This window comes from Pteropus medius, unplaced genomic scaffold, assembly GCF_902729225.1.
Source record: "Pteropus medius unplaced genomic scaffold, Ma_sr-lr_union100, whole genome shotgun sequence".
NCBI lineage: Eukaryota > Metazoa > Chordata > Mammalia > Chiroptera > Pteropodidae > Pteropus > Pteropus medius.
Window position 1 is genome coordinate 1,113,595 of NW_024345599.1, and position 18,589 is coordinate 1,132,183.

Genomic DNA, 18,589 nt, shown 5'->3' on the forward strand with positions numbered 1-18,589 from the left:
GGAATCTAAAGAACAAAATAAACAACAAAAAAAGAACAGAAATAAACTCGTAGATACAGAGAATATTTTGAGGGCTACTAGATGGGAGGGAAGTTGAGGGGAACAGTGAATAAGGGCAAAGGGATTAAGAGGTACAAATGGATAATTATAAAATAAATATGAAGATATAAAGTGTAGCATAAGGAAAATAGTTAATGTTGTAATATATATGTAAGCAGAAGAGGGGTACTAGATTTAGTGGGTGATCACTTTATGAGTTATATAGATCTCTAATCACTATGCTCTACAACTGAAACTAATATATTATTGTATGCCAAATATAACTGAAAAAAAACTTATTGAATGGTACAATGTAAATATGAGCAACTAATTGTCTATTATATTCCAATAAAGCCATAAAGAAAGAAAAAAAAAAGAAACAACATTGAATGAAATGACGTCATTTGAGGACCTGCTGTATTATTAAAATTAATTTCATTTGTTTCTTTTTATTAATGTGGTTACTAAAATATTATAATTACATATGTGGCTTGCATGTGTAGCTTACATTATATTTCTATTGGGCAGCGATGATTTAGACAATAAACAATACAATATGTAGCCAAAAAAAGTAATTCATCATGATTGTTGAAAATTTAGAAGGCACAACAAAGAATAAATCGGGAAAAGAGCACATACAATCTCACTAGCAAAAGGCAACTAGAAAAACATATTTGCTTATTTCCTTCTAGTTAATTTTTTTTACAATCAATGTATTTTTCTTTACATAATTGAGATTATACTGTATACATATGTGTGGGTCCCAGGCCTGGCTTGTCCCAGGTCTGGCTATGATCCAGGCTCACGGATAGAAATAGGACCCTGGATTTAGAATGTTACATTAGTGTAGTAGGATGCCTGCACCTAAAATATGTAAACATAATTCAGCTTATTGTATCACACGTGTATGGCTGAATGCCATTGTTGTACTCTGATATGTGTGGAGCCCATGTGCTTATCTGGGGAGCAGAAAAGGAGCAGAATGTGAGTAGAATAAGAGCAGGAACAGAAGTGTGTTTCCTGCAATAGAACTGCACTCCCCACAATAAAGTTGATGACTGCCATTTCATTCTCATGTCAGCCCCTCATGCATTCTTCCAACTGGGCATCTCACCTCTGAAACCTTCCCTCCTTTATCAGTTCGGCACTGACAATATGTGTCCTGCTTTGTTTTATTAATGTTATGTAAAAAGCATTTTCTTATACCCTTATGAGTTATGAGAAGCATACTTTATGAACACTGTATCATTTTTCATTGTTTGGAAGTTCCCTAATGTTAGATTGTTTTGATAATTCCTTAATATCAATGATGCTGCAATCAGCATTGTATTAAGATAATGCCAACTGCCATAGAAAATAGAATGCCTAAAATGTAATGGCTCAAAATCAGAGAGAAATTTGTTTGAAATAATGGAATGAATTCCAAATCAAGTCATAGTTCTACTTAATGCAATCATTCAGGAATGCAGACTTCTGTCCTTTTCATTCTCCCAGCCCTGCTGAAAACTGTCACTTGAATATCCATGCTCAGACTCATAGGAAAAGGAAATAGTGCAGGGCAGAGGTATGCCTACTTCTTAAGTGTTCTAACTCAGAAGTAGCACACACTTTTGCTTGTGTTTCTTGGTCATACAGTCACACACAAGCAAGTGAAGCTTGAAAATGTACTATAGCTGGGCAATCAATCATATGCCTGGCACATCTATTACTATGGAGGAATGAGAAAAGAGATTTGGGGAGAGAGAGCAGTGTCTGCACAAATGTATTTGTGCACAAGTATTTATTTGCATTTCAGTATTTTTTCTCAGGATATAATTTTAGAAATAGAGACTAAATATTATTTCTTTTAAACAACTACTTCATTCTTGCTCTCTTATTTTTAATTCATCTTTTGGCCAACTGAAATGTCCTAGTTTCTTTCATGAAGGATCCATAAGTGATGTATTCTCTGAGCCCCTGAGAACTTTTTTATACTTTCACATATAAAAGGCAACTTCCTTCAGTAAAGAATTCTTGGGTTACAAACTCTTCCCCTTAATACTTCTTAGTTATGGCTCCAGTATTGATTATTTAAAATGTTTAAAAATTTTGTCCAGTTTTACTGGATATAACTGACTTACAACATTGTATAAGTGCAAGATGTATAACATAATGATTCAATATATGTATATAATGTGAAATGATTACCACAAGTTTAGTTATATCCATCACCTCACATAGTTACAAAGATTTTTTTGTGTGTTGAGAACTTTTAAGATCTACTCTCTAAACAACTTTCAAATATACAATATTGTACAGTAGTCCCCCTTCTCCATAGGGAATATGTTCCAAGATCCCCAGTGGGTGCCTGAAACTGCGGATAGTACCAAACCCTACATACACTATGTTTTTTCCTAAACATACATACCTATGATAAAGTTTAATTTATATATTAGGCACAGTGAGAGATGAACCAAAATAAATAATGATAAAATAGAACAATTATAACAATACTGTAATAAAAGTTATGTGAATGTGGTCTCTCTAAAAGTATCTTATTATATTGTGCTTATCCTCCTCCTTGTAATGATGTGAGATGATAAAATGTCTACATGAAATGTTAGGGAGGTGAATGATGTAGGCATTGTGACATAGCATTAGGCTACTATTGACCTCTTAAGAGGATTATCTGCTTTGGGTGATCCTAGATCACTGAGCCATGATGATGTCGATGGTTGGATGTCAGGAGCAGAAGATGTTGATGATTGAGGAAATTTAATATTTTTAGACTTCAGTTGACTGCTGGTAACTGAAACTATGGGATTTCTTTTTTCTTGAAATTAAAAACTTTGCTGAGGCTTTGCTAAATTTTGAAGTGAGGGTTTCTCAAGTACAGAAAACTTTTTTCAATATTTGACTTGATTTTTTTGTTGTTTTTAAGTTCAGCCTGGTGGGCAGTTAGATAGGCATAACTGGATATGGAAAGTTTTAAATTTTTTATAATTAGAGCATAAACTGGAGGCTGTGGCCAGAGATCAGGAAGCTGGATATTCTGTGGTAGTAAAATATCTCTCTATTGTCTGATATAATGATAACAATTTTAACATTTTTGCACAATTAAAGCTAAGGAATTTGGTAATGGCTTTATATGTATCAGCTTGTTTAATGCTCACAAAACCCTCATGAACTAGGCATTATTATTTTTCTCATTTCACAGATTGAAAAACTGATTTTCAGGAAATTTAAGTAATTTACTCAAGATTCTACAGCTGTGAGTAATCATTAGGTTGCTGATCTTCTCAAAGTAATATTTCTGCTGCTCAAAGTTGGCATCAATATATAGCAGTTCCCATTCTCAAGCAAAATAGTTGAATTTGGCTGGATCAAGCTAAGCTGCTGCAAGGGTGGAAGTAAAGTGTTGTGGAACATTCTTGGTCAGGATGGTCTTCACTATGTTGTTGGAAAGTATTATAATGGTTAATAGCACAGGCTTTTTAATCAGATTGGTCTGAATTAGCAGTCTGGCCTCGTTACCTACTGTTCTGTAATTTTGAGAAAGTTACTTAATCACTTTGTCCCTAAATCTTTTTAAAAATAATTTTTAAAAATTATAGTCATCATAAAATATTATATTAGTTTCAGGTGTACAACATAGTAATTATACATTTATATAACTTATGAAGTGATCACCACAATAAATCTAGTACCTATCTGATACCACACATAGTTATTACAATATTATTGACTATATTCCTTATACTATACTTTACATCTCCATGACTATTTTAACACTACCAATATGTACTTCTTAATCCCTTCCTCTTTCTCATTCACTCCTCACAAACTCCCTTCCCATTTGGCAACCATGAAAATGTCCTCTGTATCTATGAGTTTGTTTCTGTTTTGTTTCTTTATTTTGTTCTTTAGATTCCACATGTAAGATCATATGGAATTTGTCTTTCTCTTTCTGACTTACTCCGTTCAGCTTACCCTTAGGTTCATCTATTTTATTGCATATGGCAAGATTTTATTCTATTTTATGGCTGAGTAATATTCTGTTGTACATATGTACCATGTTGTCTTTATCCATTCATTCACTGATGGAGACCCAGGTTGCCTCCATATCTTAACTATTGGAAATATTGCTGCAATGAACTCATGGATTCACATGTCCCTTTGAAGTAGTGTTTTGGTTTCTTCAGATAAATACCCAGAAGTGGGATTACTGGGTCCTTCTTTGTCTTTTGTTATATTCTTTGCTTTAAAGTCTATTTTGCTCTGGTGCCTGCTCAGTCTGTCCTTTGGGTGTGCCTTCCTTGGATATGACCCCGGGTGGTGCTCCAGCAATCCAGTTACTGGGTGTTTGGCCCTCATTTCCTCCTGGGAGGGGCCCCACCACAAGCCAAGTTCAGCCCCAGACTGTGCCTGGCCTGGGACCACCTGGAATGAGCCACCAAACAATCCAAGGATGGCCACCACCCATGCTGGGCTTAGAGATGCCTCAAGAGACCAAACCATGAACCAAGGCCAGTTGCCACTAGTGCCAGGCATAGAGCTGCTCAGCAAGAGGTACAGGGCATGCTGAGGCCAGATGCTGCTAGTTTGGGGCTTGTGAACAGTTAAGTGATTTTAGGAGCATTTGCAGTATGAGCCATGACAGGTCATTAGTATGGAAAAGCCACTGGAATTGGCTGGGCGGGCCTGAAATTTGAGTGGGGCAGGGAATCACCAGGGAAGAGTGACCAGTGTTAGCCAGGTTCATGGAGACTCAGATTTGGTGCCTGCCTGTGTCTGCACACCAGGAGTGGAGAGAGCTCAGCGAAAGAACAATGACTTCTGCCAGCACTTTTGTCTGGCAGAAAGCCACTCCTCCAGCCCTCATCCCGAAGCCAGACAATTTGGTTCCTCCACGTTTGTACCTGGCACCTTTCAAACTGCTGTCCCAGTACTGGAGCTCAGAATGAGTGAGTTCATCAGTGAGTAAGTCCGTGGGTGGGCCCTTCAAGATGGATGCCTGCAACTCCTGCAGCCCTTCGTCTCACTCAGCCACCATCTCTGCTAGTTTTCACAGCCAGAAGATGTTGGGACTTTTCTTCCTGGGACTGGGACCCTGGGTTGGGGAGTTTGATGTGGGGCTGGGACTCCTTGCTCCTTCAGAGGAACCCCTGCAACTGAGATATCCCACCCAATTTTTAATCTCCATATGTGGGTATGGTCACCAGCCCATTCTGCATCTACACCTCTCCCCACCAGTCTCGAGGTGGCTTCTTCTATATGTCCTTAGTTGTACGACTTTTGTTCAGTAAGACTTCAGGCATTTCTCAAAGATGAATCTGTCCCCTAAGTTTTCTTATCTGTAAAACTAGGGTTTTATATAGGGTTCTTTTGAAGATTGAAAGGAGTGCATGATATGTAGTAAACATTCAAAATTATTGTTATTAATGGCTGGAATGGGTTAAGCCACTGTGGAAGTGGAATTGAAGTCTTCAACCTTTGGAATATTGCTACAACATCAGGGAACCAGATACATCCTTTTTTTTCCCCCTCTAAGGAAGGTAACTATTGGAATAAACTGGAAGAAAAAACTGGACATCATTTATTGAAATCATTTTAGTTTAGAATACCTGTTACCTTATCTGATGCCATATGTATCCCTTGGATAGACAAAATATGACTCAGGCATTACACCTTTGGATTCGAAAAACACATTTCTCAAGGCTGACCCAAAGAACTATTGGGGCCAGGGACTTATTTAAAGAAAGAAGTTGATATGAAGAAGTTATTTAAGTAAAAAGTGATGGCATAGAGGTTAATCTCACTTATGAACAGTGGCTTTTCCATACTAATGACCTGTCATGGCTCATGCTGCAAACTCTCCTAAAACATTGAATTAGATAAAATTCAATGTTCATTCTAGATTTAAAAAAGAAAAGAAACTCTTAGACTAAGGAGAGAAGGAAATTTCTTTAACTTTGTTAAAGGATTTCTACTGAACATATAGCACATGTGATACTTAATGATGAAATATTAGATACATTCTCCTTAAAGTCAGGAAGAAGCCAGAGATGTTTGCTTTCACCTCTACTATTCAACATTATTCTGGAAGATCTAGCTAGTATGATTTGAAGAAGGAGGAGGAGTAGGAGAGAAAAAAGAAAGAAAAATAATTAGGAACTACTAATACTAGAAAGAATGAGGCCCTGCCAGGCCTCTGAGGCCTGGGAGCAGCTGCTACTCCGTGCCACGCTGTGAGGGGCTCAGTGCCTGAGCCAGTGCGTGGTGCGGAGGCTGGGCCCCAGCGGCTCGGTGAGGCTCCACATGGGATTACTTTGGGATACTTTCCGCTGCCGCCAGGAGCCATACAACTGCCTGCAGAGGGCCTACTACCAACTGAAGAAGTTGGACCTGGCAGCATCTGCAGCTCACATCTTCTTTGTAGCAAACCCCACACAACTTCAGATGCAGGAGGATATGTCTAAGTACAGATATATGTCCAGAGTTCAGCTGCAGAGCTTCTGGGACCTAGAGACGCCCCTATACTGGACAGCCTAATACTCCAGCTTAGAGCTACTGGGGCACCAGGAGGCAGGACTGGCACTGCCCAGGCTCGAGAAAGCCCTGCAGGAGAGCCTATCCCAGATGGAGAGTTGCTGAGCTGACTGTGAGGGGTCTGAGGAGCAGCAAAGGGAGGAAGAAGAGGAGGAAGAAACAGGGGGCCCTCTATGAGGCCATTGCAGGGCACTGGATTCGGGTCCTGCAGTCCTGGCAGAATTGTGCCGGGGACACAGCTACATGACCTGGTCACATATTTCCTGTCTCTGATTTCCTTCCCAACCAGCTGCACAAGGCCCATGCTCAGATGGGGAGTCTGTCCCAGGTGATGAAAAATGCCCTAAGTGTCCTGCCCTTCTACCCAGATGATGAGACTGTCAAGGAAGCCATCAGCGAGAGCGGACATACCGTGCTTCGTTGGGGGGAAAGAGATAGCTCTACTATGCAATGGAACACCTGAAGACCAACTTCAGAGATCTTGATCCCTGGACTCCAGCAGCTTTCATCCTGGAGACACTTAAAGAAAAGCTCAGAGAAGACCAAGAGCAATGGCCTTGGGACCATGAACCTCTACAGCCAAAGCCCTTGACTGACTGGAAAGATGTTCTTCTAGAGGGAGTAACCCTGACCCAGGATGCAAGACAGCTGAATGAGTCCGAGCGAGCAGTGTTGGACAGTCTGCTCACCCCAGCTGAGTGTGGGGCACTGCCGCAGCTATCCAAGGATGCAGTTGAAGCTGGAGCCAAGTCTGGCTATCCAAACTGCCACTCCCCTCACACCCTCCATGAACGTTTCGAGGTGTTCATGGTGCTCAAGGCTACATTTCTGGCCCAGGCTGGCCTGTCGGCACTCAGGGTACTAAGCTGCTTCTGGAAGTGAGAGAGCATGTACGTATCTTGATTTAGGCCTACTTCTCCCCAGGAAGGTCCCTGCATCTTTCTTTCACCCACCTGGTGTGCCGAAGTACCATCAAAGGGAAGCAAGAGCAGCACATGGACCCGAGTCACCTGGTGTATGCTGACAACTGCATCCTAGACCCTTACACTGGAGATTGCTGGCAGGAGCCCCCAGCTACATCTATTGAGACTACAGTGTACTCCTCTACCTCAGTGATGACTTCCAGGGTGGGGACCTGTTCTTCACAGAGCTCAACACCCTCACCATCAGGGCTCAGGTTCACCCTTGCTGTGTATGCCTCATGGCCTTCAGCTCTGGTGGGGAGAATCCCCATGGTATGTGGGCTGTGATGTGGGGCCGGTGCTGTGCCCTGGCACTGTGGCACATGTGGGCACCTGAGCACAGGGAATAGGAGTGGACAGACATCAAAGAGCTGCTACAGAAGCAGGAGGAAAAGGATGAGGGAGAGGGGGATGGGGATGGGGAGGAGATGATGGAGGAGGAGATGGATAAAATGCCCAGTAGAGACCCTTCTCCAGAGCCCCCTAGCTGCTGGCTTCAGGGAATCCAGGAACAAGTCTGGAAAGCCACCTCGGGTCTGATAGGAACTGTGAAGGGCTGAGCCAGCTCCTTGGGGATGTGGCCACTGACTTGTGAAGGGCGGCCTTGATGCCAGGACCCACAAGAAGCCCCCATGTGACAGAAGCAGAACAGTGAGCTCTCTGTCCCTGTACCCCCAACATCTTAGGGATCACAAGAGATGCATAGCACTGGACTCAGAGGACACTGTGTATACCAGCCTAGAGCTCACCAGGTCTGGGGAGCCAGGCCTGGCCCCAGTTGATGGACCTCCTGCCCTAGGACAGACAGAAGACACGATATCTCTCTGGAAAGAAATGGCCGGAGGTGGGGCTAACTGCTTCAAATGAAGAGGATGAGAGGGGAGAATAACCCTACTGCTCCTTCCCAGCCTGTCAATAAAGAACATGAAGATCCCTCAAAAAAAAAAAAAAGAATGAAACAAATTGTCATTAATTGCTAAAGATCATATATCTAGAAAATACATGAGAATCAACTGGCAAACTAGAACAATTAATATGAGAGTTTAGCACAGTGATTGGGTATAATACCAATATATAAACATCAGTATCTTTCCAGTAAAAGCTAATTATAAAATGTCATGGATAAAGGATCTAATTTACACAAGCAACACGATTATAAAATAACTCAGAATAAACCTAATAAAACATGTAATAATTTTACTTGACAATATCTATTAAAAGTTACTGAATGATATAATAGTATATAAATAAATGGCAGAGAATGCCATTGGATTGGAGGGCTCAAAAATTTAAATATGTAAATACCTTCAAATTAATATTTAAACTTAATGCAATTCAAACAAAATTCCAAAAGAATACTAGAAGAAACTTGACTAAAATTCATTTGTAAAAGTAAATTGGCAGGAACTGACAAGGACATTTTGAAAAATAATATGACTGATGACTATCCATACTCAATATCAAAATATTGTATAAATATATAATACAACAGTGAATATAATTTAGGAATATAATAACAAGCTAATAAAATAGAATTCCAAAATAGACCATTTTAAAAAATTGGAATTTAGCATGTGATAAATGTGACATTTAAAATCAGTGGAGCATGATGGACTCTTCAGTAAAAGATTTTTTGGGACAAAAATAGTAATTTAATACAGTTAGTTCTTTACCATAATCTATATTCCAGATAAATTGAAGAAATAAACATAAAAATATCTACAAAAGTCTCAGACTAAAATACAAGAGAGTAAGGCCTTCATAAGCAATGAAAGTAAACCTAGAAGCCATAGTGAAAAACACTGACAAATTTAACAACATAAAATAAATTAAAAGGTAAAACAGACAAACAGAAACCTTGGAACATCTCTAAAACAACAATAAACAACTCACCTAAAGCTAAGTCTCAAACTGGTGGCCCATACATGCAAGATACATTATCATGCACAGAGTTTTGATATTTTTTGGAATGTTAATACCCTTAGTGGGCATTTTTGCATTAATTTCTTAGTGTCTTCCACCTGGTAACCATACTACAATTACATTACTTTCTTGACCCTTGTAATTGTTCAAGTTTGTGACCTCTGAAACAAAAAGAAAAGACAAAAATAGACTGGAAAAGTATTTACAACATATGTAAAGGACAAATGGTTAACATCCATAACATACTAACTGTTCTACAAGTCATTAAGCATGTGACAAACAACTTAGAAAAGTGAGCAAAGCTAAGAATAGGCACATCATCAAAGAAATACTAATGGCCAATAAGCATGTGAAAAGGTGCTCTTTCTGACTAGTAATCAGGAAAATTAAAAATGAAACAAAAATCAGGGTTTATTTTGCCCATAATGTTGGCAAAAATTTAAAAATGATTGGTAATGTTTCTTATATTGATCATATCTGAGATTGATATTGATATGTAGTGATGATTAGGGTACAGGAAACTGATACATTCACATACTGGTGGTAGGAATGTAGATCCATACTGGCCATTCTGTTGGGTAATTTGGCACTATTATATAAAATGCAAATATACTTGGATGCAGCAAATTTCACTTATAAAAATGCTTGCACATCTGCACAAGAAGATTTAGACAAAGATGTTTATAGTTTTAAAAGACTGTAAACGGTCTAACAGTCTATCTGTAGTGGAAAGACTAAGTAAATTATTATACCTCATTCCTATGAAATATAATCCCGCAGCTGTAAACAAAATGAGATAGACCTATCTATACTGACATAGAGAGGGCACCAAGGCATATTTTTAGATAAAAAGAAAAGATAGTATAAAAATGTAGAGTAAGATACAGTTTTTGTAAAAAAGCCAAAAAATAAAAGCAAATTCTATGAATGTGTTTACACACGCATAGAAAAAATTCTAGTGGGATATACACAAAACAGTTCAAAACTGTTAGCATTGGGATTATCTCTAGAGGGTGGTATAGAATGGAGAGTGATGGTGAAGAAAGACTTTCATTTTTACTTTATATACTTTTTTATGTATGGTTGACATTTTGAGTTTATTTTTTATTTCTAAATTAAGTTTATTGTGGTAACACTGGTTAATACAACCATATAATTTTCAGGTGTACATTATCATTTGACATCTGTATATTCTATTGTGTGTTCACCACCCAAAGTCCAATTTCCTTCAGCTACCATATATTTGCTCCCCTTTACTCACTTCACTCTACCCCTACGCCCCTATATTTGACCCCCTTTACCCTGTCTACTTCCCCCCTCCTCCGATAAGGACCTAATATCTCAAATATACAAAGAACCGATACGACTCAATAACAACAAAAAAACAAATGATCCAATCAAAAAATGGGCAGAGGACCCGAACAGACACTTCTCCCCAGAGGACATACAAATGGCCAACAAATATATGAAAAGATGCTCAACATTGCTAGATATTAGGGAAATGCAAATCAAAACCACAATGAGATACCATCTAACATTTGTTAGAATGGCTATAATCAACAGGACAAGCAATAACAAATGTTGGAGAGGATGTGGAGAAATAGGAATCCTCATACACTGCTGGTGAGACTGCAAATTGGTACAGCTACTATGGAAAACAGTATGGAGGTTCCTCAAAAAACTAAGAATTGATCTACCACATGATCCAGCAATCCCTCTACTGGGTATTTACCTCAAAGACTTGAAAACTCATATCCAAAAAGATATTTGCACACCAGTGTTCATAGCAGCATTATTTACAGTGGCCAGAACATGGAAGCAACCAAGGTGCCCTATGATAGATGATTGGCTAAAGAAGCTTTGGTACATATATACAATGGAATATTACTCAGCCATAAGAAGAGGTGAAATACTGCCATTTGCGACAACATGGATAGAACTCGAGGTAATCATACTAAGCGAAATTAGCCAGACAGAAAATGTCATTGAAAATCACATGACATTATTCATATGTGGGATATAAACCTAAAAGCAACAAATGAGGAGGACAAACAAACAGAAGCTCATGGACATGGACTATAGACTAGTGGTTACCAGAGGACTATAGAGTAGTGAATTCTTTTATTGACACATAATTGGTTGACATTTTATGATCATATTATGATCATTTTATGAACATATTCATGTATTACTTGAGTAATCAAAAATTTATAAAAGAATAAAGGTAAGGGAATGGATTTGAAAATTTTCATATTCCTTCTTATTGGGCGATGAGAGAGTGCAGACAGGAGAGATAGGAGGTGTAGGAAGTGAGAGTGAAGCAAGGTGAGAAAACTTAAGTATGCTGGCATCACGTATATATGTTTTTAAAGCCACCGTTACTTCAATTCAGAAGTTTGTTTATGATCTTGGATCAGTTAAAATACAATCAAGAAGGCAGTTTTATGGTATTAGAAATTTATGATAAGAATTGGACCTCTTACAATTGCAGGAGGAACATATTGCAGGAGAGAAATAAATGTCTAAAAAGAGGAGTTCAAAGATCACCAGAAAGTTTACTAATCAGCTCTGAAGCAGGTGCAAGAGTTGGAACTTGCAAGGAAATCTGAAAGCTAGGTATGTCAGGCTGTAAGAGCTGGGCTGTGAGGAAGCAGTGAAGCATCTGGTGGTGAGTCTGGGGTAGGGAAGAAAAGCTGGAGATCAAACGGGAGAACATGAGGACAAACTGGAACCTCCCCACACCTCTGTGTCTGTCTCTCACTGCTTCTAAAACAAAGATGACGTTTTTAGTGTAATGTCTCCTGCTTTACTTTTGCATCAGAAATCTTACACAACATCACTTTTGGCCAACTCTAAGGAAATACCACACAGAGAAGAGTGTTCTGGGACATGTAGTTCCAAGTGTATCGAAGTTGACAAGAGAATGAACTAGCACAAATCCTAGTCAAAAATCACTAAAGGATAATAGGGACATAAGCTGAAAAAATATGGCTGTGCAGCCCTCTTTGAATTGGGCCAGATTGTTAATTTCTGGGCTGCAGAGTTGTTTTCAGAGGTCAAGGATTAGCAGGAAGTGATCCATACTGGTAATTGATTCAGCCAGTCTGTGAATATTTATTAGAGTCCTTACCACATGATTGGTGCTGTGCTGGTGCTGGGGGTATAGAGTAAGCAAAACTAGACATGGTCTCTGCCCTTGTATAATTCCCATGTGTGTGGTCGAATCACAAACATGTGAGTGCACAATTATAAGAAAATGTAAAAATTGTAAATTTGGCTACGAATAAATACATTATGAGGAGGTATGGGGACAATTTGAATAGTCAAGGAAGATTTGAGATATGATTGAAGGACCAATACTCATGGTCACTCACAGTAAGAAATAAAGCACGGGGTATATAATTTTCCGTGGAAGAGTGAAGGCATGGATCTTCACTGAATAGAGGCTGAAAATGAGGAGAAACTGGCTGTTTGTAATAGCTGATAACTAAAACTCAATGGGAGTTTGTATTCAATGGGTCTCTTGGCTGCCCATTAACTTGACAGCTAGTTTTGGTTGGGTTGGTCATTGTGCCTTTTGGACCAGGAAAAAAAGCTGGGGGTAAGAGCTTCCTACCTATAGTTCCATGGGAACTCAGAATGTCTCCCTCTCCTGTGATTGAGGATTGAGATGGAGGTCAAAGGTCAATGATTTCTGTATCAAGCAGACCAAACTACTTTGGTGGATGTGGCATGTAGCTTTCCCTTTGGTGGAACACCTAAAAGTGTAAGCTAGCAAAGCTCCTCTTTCATTATTAACTTGAGATGTTCTTAAGGGGCAGGTGGAAGATCTCCAGCTCCAATATTAACTTCACACATAGATTTGCAGGTTCTTGAGTCTGGGTGGGTGACAGGGGTCATAGAAACTGTGGGTTCTAGGTAAGACGCTATCAAATCCTCAGTCTCTGATAGGGAGTCTGGATGAAGTACAGACTGGGATCCATGGAGGCAGGGCAAGGTTGGAGTCGCCAAAACCAAGAATGTGAGCACAGTTTAAAACTGTGCAAGAAAGCCAAGTTTCCAAAGCTAGGAGTGGAGTAGTCAGGAAGGTCAACAAATGTTCAGAGTCAGGTATGGAGATCTGTGCACAGATACAGGAAACTGGGACCTATGCAATAGTAGTAAGCATCAGGAATAGTGACTAAGAATAGTAGCAATGATTGTGGTGAGGATGTCTATGACACCTGCATAGAAAGCAGAGGCTGCCTGCTAGCTGGTCTTTCTTCCTTGGTGGGGAGGTCAGGTGTTTATGGAACATTCAGTTAGAAACATCTTTGCTACTCTATGTGCGTCTGAAAACTTGTTTGCTGGTGTGTGACAAGATAAGAAACTTGAGCTAGACTGTAAATCAACTATTTCACTGTGCATATCATTCAGTTCGGCTGATTTTTTTGATAGAAAGACCTTCTCAAGGAAGAAAGTGTTATGTTGATATGCATCATTCTGGCCAGGTTCCTTATCTCATAGCTGACCAGCACTTTGACTAGCTCTAGAGATAGCTCTGGGTTAGAGTGAAATCTCAGAGTCATCAACATATTTGCAGTGTTTGAAACTATGGAGTACATAAGATCGCCCAGGGGGCATACAAAGAATGAGGAACAGAGACAGACAAGAACAGGACCCAGAAAGATATTTTTTTATAGTTTATTTACTAAGAATTTACTATGCTAAGTGCTTTGCATGCATTAGTTCATTCAACCTTCACAATAACTCTTGGAGGTAGGTATGATAATCTCATTTTACACAAGAGCAAATCAAGGCCTATGTTTACTAATATTCTGCACCCAATTCCGATATGTATGGGTTTTACCACACCAGCAAGGAATTCTGCAACACTATCTGGGTGTCCTACAATTCAACTCAATTCTGCAGATAGCGTCAGACCCCATAGGTTAAGGGCTATCCCCCATTCAGATGCCAATCAAAAATCCAAGTTGTCACCTGTGCTTCTGACCCACTGGTTATAGATCGGAGGTTCCAATGGCCCCTTCCTTGAGTTCAATTAATTTGCTAGAGTGGCTCACGGAACTCAGAGAAATATTTTACTTACTAGATTATTACTGGCTTATTATAAAAGAGGGGATAACCTCAGTGTTGACCCTGAGAAAGAAGATACCTACCAAGAAAGGCTCTTGGTGGCTACCCAGGCTCAAATTTAAAAGCAGAACTTAGCAGCTATTTCTAAACAGGGGCCTCTCACACAAATTACACTTTCAGGAGAAGCCTGCACCAAACTACCTGCCTCCTGCACTGAACTGCCTGCCTACACTGTGATCCCGCCATCTGAGCCAGCTCTTATAAAGGAGTTCCTGGAATTGTATTTCAACCAATAGCCTTGAGGCTTTCCTTGGAGCTGTACAGCTATATCCCCATCAGCATCTTTACCAACTAATCAGAGCAGCTCCACTCTGACCAAACAGGACAGTGCCTTTTGGACCAATTAAACTGTGAGAATTTGGAGTCTTCATTTGCATGAGAATGGACCAATCAGGGACCAGGGTCCTCATTTGCATGAGGAAAGACCAAACCAGGACTTCTGTTTATATAAGTTAGCTCCCCTCTGTCTCAAAGAGTACACTTTCCCTTTCCACTGAAGACTGCATTTCCCTGGATAGAGCTGAAACACCTAAGACTTCTTGCCAGACCAGAGCAGAAAAGAGCAGGTAAAACAGTACAGGGCAGAGTGAAGCAAGACGAGTGGAGCTTAACAGGCAGAGCAGAGCAGAGGTGTCTAGCCAGAGAGGGGCCTCACCCTAGGGCCACCTTGCCCCCGGGCCACTTCACTCCAGGGCTGCCTCACAGCTGTGCTGTTCCACAGCCATACTGTCTCTTAATTGAGCTGTAACGCTATTGAGCTGTTCTCACAGCCATGACTTTCTCACAGCTAAGCTGTATGAAAATACAGCTGTTTACACCAAAGAAATTTTCTTCTTCACCACAGCCCAAATTTGGGATTACATTTGGCATTGAATTGGTGCTAATGACTATAGACCCTATCCCATTGCACAGTCTCCCAGTACCCCCACATGTTCACCACCTTGGAAGCTCTTCTAACTCTATCTTTATGGGTTTTTTTAATAGAGGCTTCATTGCACAGGCAGGTTGATCAAATCACTCACTGGCCATGAAGGATCGATTCAGCTTTCAGTGCCACCCCTCCTTGGAGTTCATGGGGGTGGAACTGAAAGTTCCAACCCTCTAATCACATGGTTGGTTCTCCTGCCAACTAGTCCCCATCCTTAGCTAGAAGTCCAAAAGTCACCTCATTAACATAACATGAGAGACCTTTGTCACTCTTATCAGTTAGAAAATTTCAAGGGTTTTAGGAGCTCTGTGTTAGAAATGGGACAAACAGTAAACCTATATTTCTCATTATAAATCACAATATCACAGTCACAAAGACAGTTAAGTAGCAGAGCTAGGAATCTACCCCAAGCTCTCTGACTCCAGAACCTAGGCTCTTAGTTGCTAAGATCTATCAAGGAGCTGGTTGGAAGGATGGACCTGTTTTTTAAAACAAAAGACCAAAATAGAGTTACCTTTGCTAGGCCATGTCACGAAACCAAAACTTAATAACTAACCTAATTGCAGCTTTAGCTTCTCCAAGGAGTGGAATTTTAATACAATCAGTCTGGAACTTTCTGATCAATACCAGTGAGGCAATCTGCATGATAAAAATCCTGTCATCCTCTCCAGCTCTTACCCAAAGAAGATGACCAGGCCTAAAAAGAATCCTTTCTTTTCTTTTGCGAATAACTCCTCTGCCACACCCTTCTGCATATAAAAACCTTCCATTTCGTACAACCCAGTCTGAGCACTCTTCTAGTTGTTAGGTGGGATGCTTTCCCATTCATGCGTTGCTTAATAAAACAAATTAGGGACACAGAGAGTGCCTCTAGTGGCAACATGACAGCAGAGCAGTCCTGACTGCCTGGGCTCACCAGGGGAGAGGGATTCAGAAACGAAGAATGGGATTTGTTTGGTGAGAGTCAGGATGGCTGCAATATTTTCATTGTTTCCAGCTTAGAATGTACCTATATATATTTCTCCTTGAGGTCTTGGAGGCTCTTTCACCATCGATAATCCTTTATTGTTCCCCAACCCCAAATCAAGAAAAAGGGAAGCCAAACGTTTTACAGAGAAATAAGACATTCCGAAGAGCTAGTGCCATCTACAGTCCTAAAAGAAGCCCACGAGTTTTCTTCAGAATTCTTCCACAGGTTTCTATTTACTCCTTCTTTTGCTTCAAGGTGTTTCCTAAAACTTTAGCAGTCAAAATAACAACAATAATAAATGAGTAATACAATGGTGGTGTTTTCTTGTTAGAGTTTTTAACCAGTTTTGCAGCAATTTTGATTTTTAGCATTTTTCTTTGCATATGTTTGATTACATTAGCACACTCATTATTTGTATATCCCTTAGTGTTTGCAAAGCACGTTCACATCCACCATTTCATTTCCTATTTGCAATAATCACTACTGTCACTGATTTTGAAAATGAGGCTCAGGGAAGGTAAGTCACTTGTCTAAGCTCACACAGATGCCCTCTTCGATGGTGGTATACTTGGTGGGGCTAGAGCCTGTATATTTTTCTCGATACTCAGAATAATGTCAAATTGAGGCTAAACTTTAGAATGCCCCTAAAGTTTTCTTCTTCATCTCTATAATACGTATAAGTAATATTTACTGAGTGTTTGCTAAGTTCTAGGTACTATCATAAACTTTTAACATATATTAACTCATGTAATTTTCACAACGGCCCTATGAAGTAGGGATTGTTATCAAATCTATTTTACAGATGAATAAACTGATGCTCAGAGATGTTAAGTAACTTGCTGAAATTCACAGAGCTGGTGTGAGACAGATTTAGAACATGGTTCCAAGTCTGTCTGATTTTAAATCTTGTGTTCTTAACCATTATAAACTTCTCAAAAAGCTTCCCCCATTAAAATAACTCCTAAAAGACCACCAAAAAATATAACGCAAAAGATGAAATGGAATAGTAATGAGATTTTGCCAATGGACAAAGGACTTCCAAGCATGGATTGGAATATGAACTTTGAAGTCTCCCAAATTTAGGTCAAAATCTCAGTTCTGCCTCTTCTCTATCCCTTGGTTTCCTTATTGTAAAATGAAGATATTAACAGTAGCTCCCTTGATAGAATAATTGTGAAATATAAATGAGTTAACACATGTAAAGCATTTGGAACAGTCCCCAGACCATAGGTAGACTTATGTGGTAAAGCTCTGTTATGAGGAAATAAGCAAAATCTAGATACCTTGTCATTTTCATAGGTAAAGACAAGTCTTATCTAGGTCAAAGGGAGCATTAGAAATGGCAAAGTTGTTGTCAACTAGAAATAAAAACACATTCATTTGCACCTGTTGAAGCAACATGGGGTGGATTTGCAGCTATCCCTTTGTCAGTTATCCCTTGGGCAGACTTATGGACCCATCACGTTTGCCTCCTCAAGCACTCTGTACAGCATACTTTCTTCTTCCTCCCATGCCTCATCCACACCTGCACCTGTGGAAGGAGCCAAATACCCTCACTGTCACTTAGGTATCTCTTACTAGGAAAACCTTCCTCTGTACAGTTGCTTGCATTTGTCCTGAGCACTAGATATTTAATCTAAAGTCATGGTGATATATCAGGCATTAATCTGTGGGCAGAAAGGAATATTTGAACCTCAGAGCCTTCAGGTGCTCTTAAAGCATAGCAAATTTTCAGTAAGTCAAGTCCTTCTCTATCTCAGGCCTATATATGACTCAGAGTGGGCACTTTCTATGAGACTCCAAGGGCCCTTCCTTCTTGTATAGTAAGAGGGAGAGATTGTGGTATATGTGGTTCAGGAGTCAGGTTTTAGAAACAGCTTAATCCATATTATCAGACTGTTAAGAGAATAGGACTCCATTTGGCTTAGTAATTGTTTTCTTTCATTAACTTTTTAGTGAAATTTTCCCCTTCATTGTAATTAGACCTAGTGATTAGAATCTTTACAGTTTGCTCTTTAAGTATCAGCAAGTGTTAAAGTGTCACAGACTGTGAAGAGAGCTGCAGTTTGAGTTGTTTTGTTGGTGCAAAAGGAAGCTTGGAGC

General features: G+C 39.7%; 1 pseudogene; it reads left to right on the forward strand.

Moving 5' to 3' along the window:
• The first annotated feature begins 6,321 nt into the window (after nt 1–6,321).
• Nucleotides 6,322–8,174, forward strand: LOC120611581 (prolyl 3-hydroxylase 3-like; annotated as a pseudogene).
• Nucleotides 8,175–18,589: the final 10,415 nt, after the last annotated feature.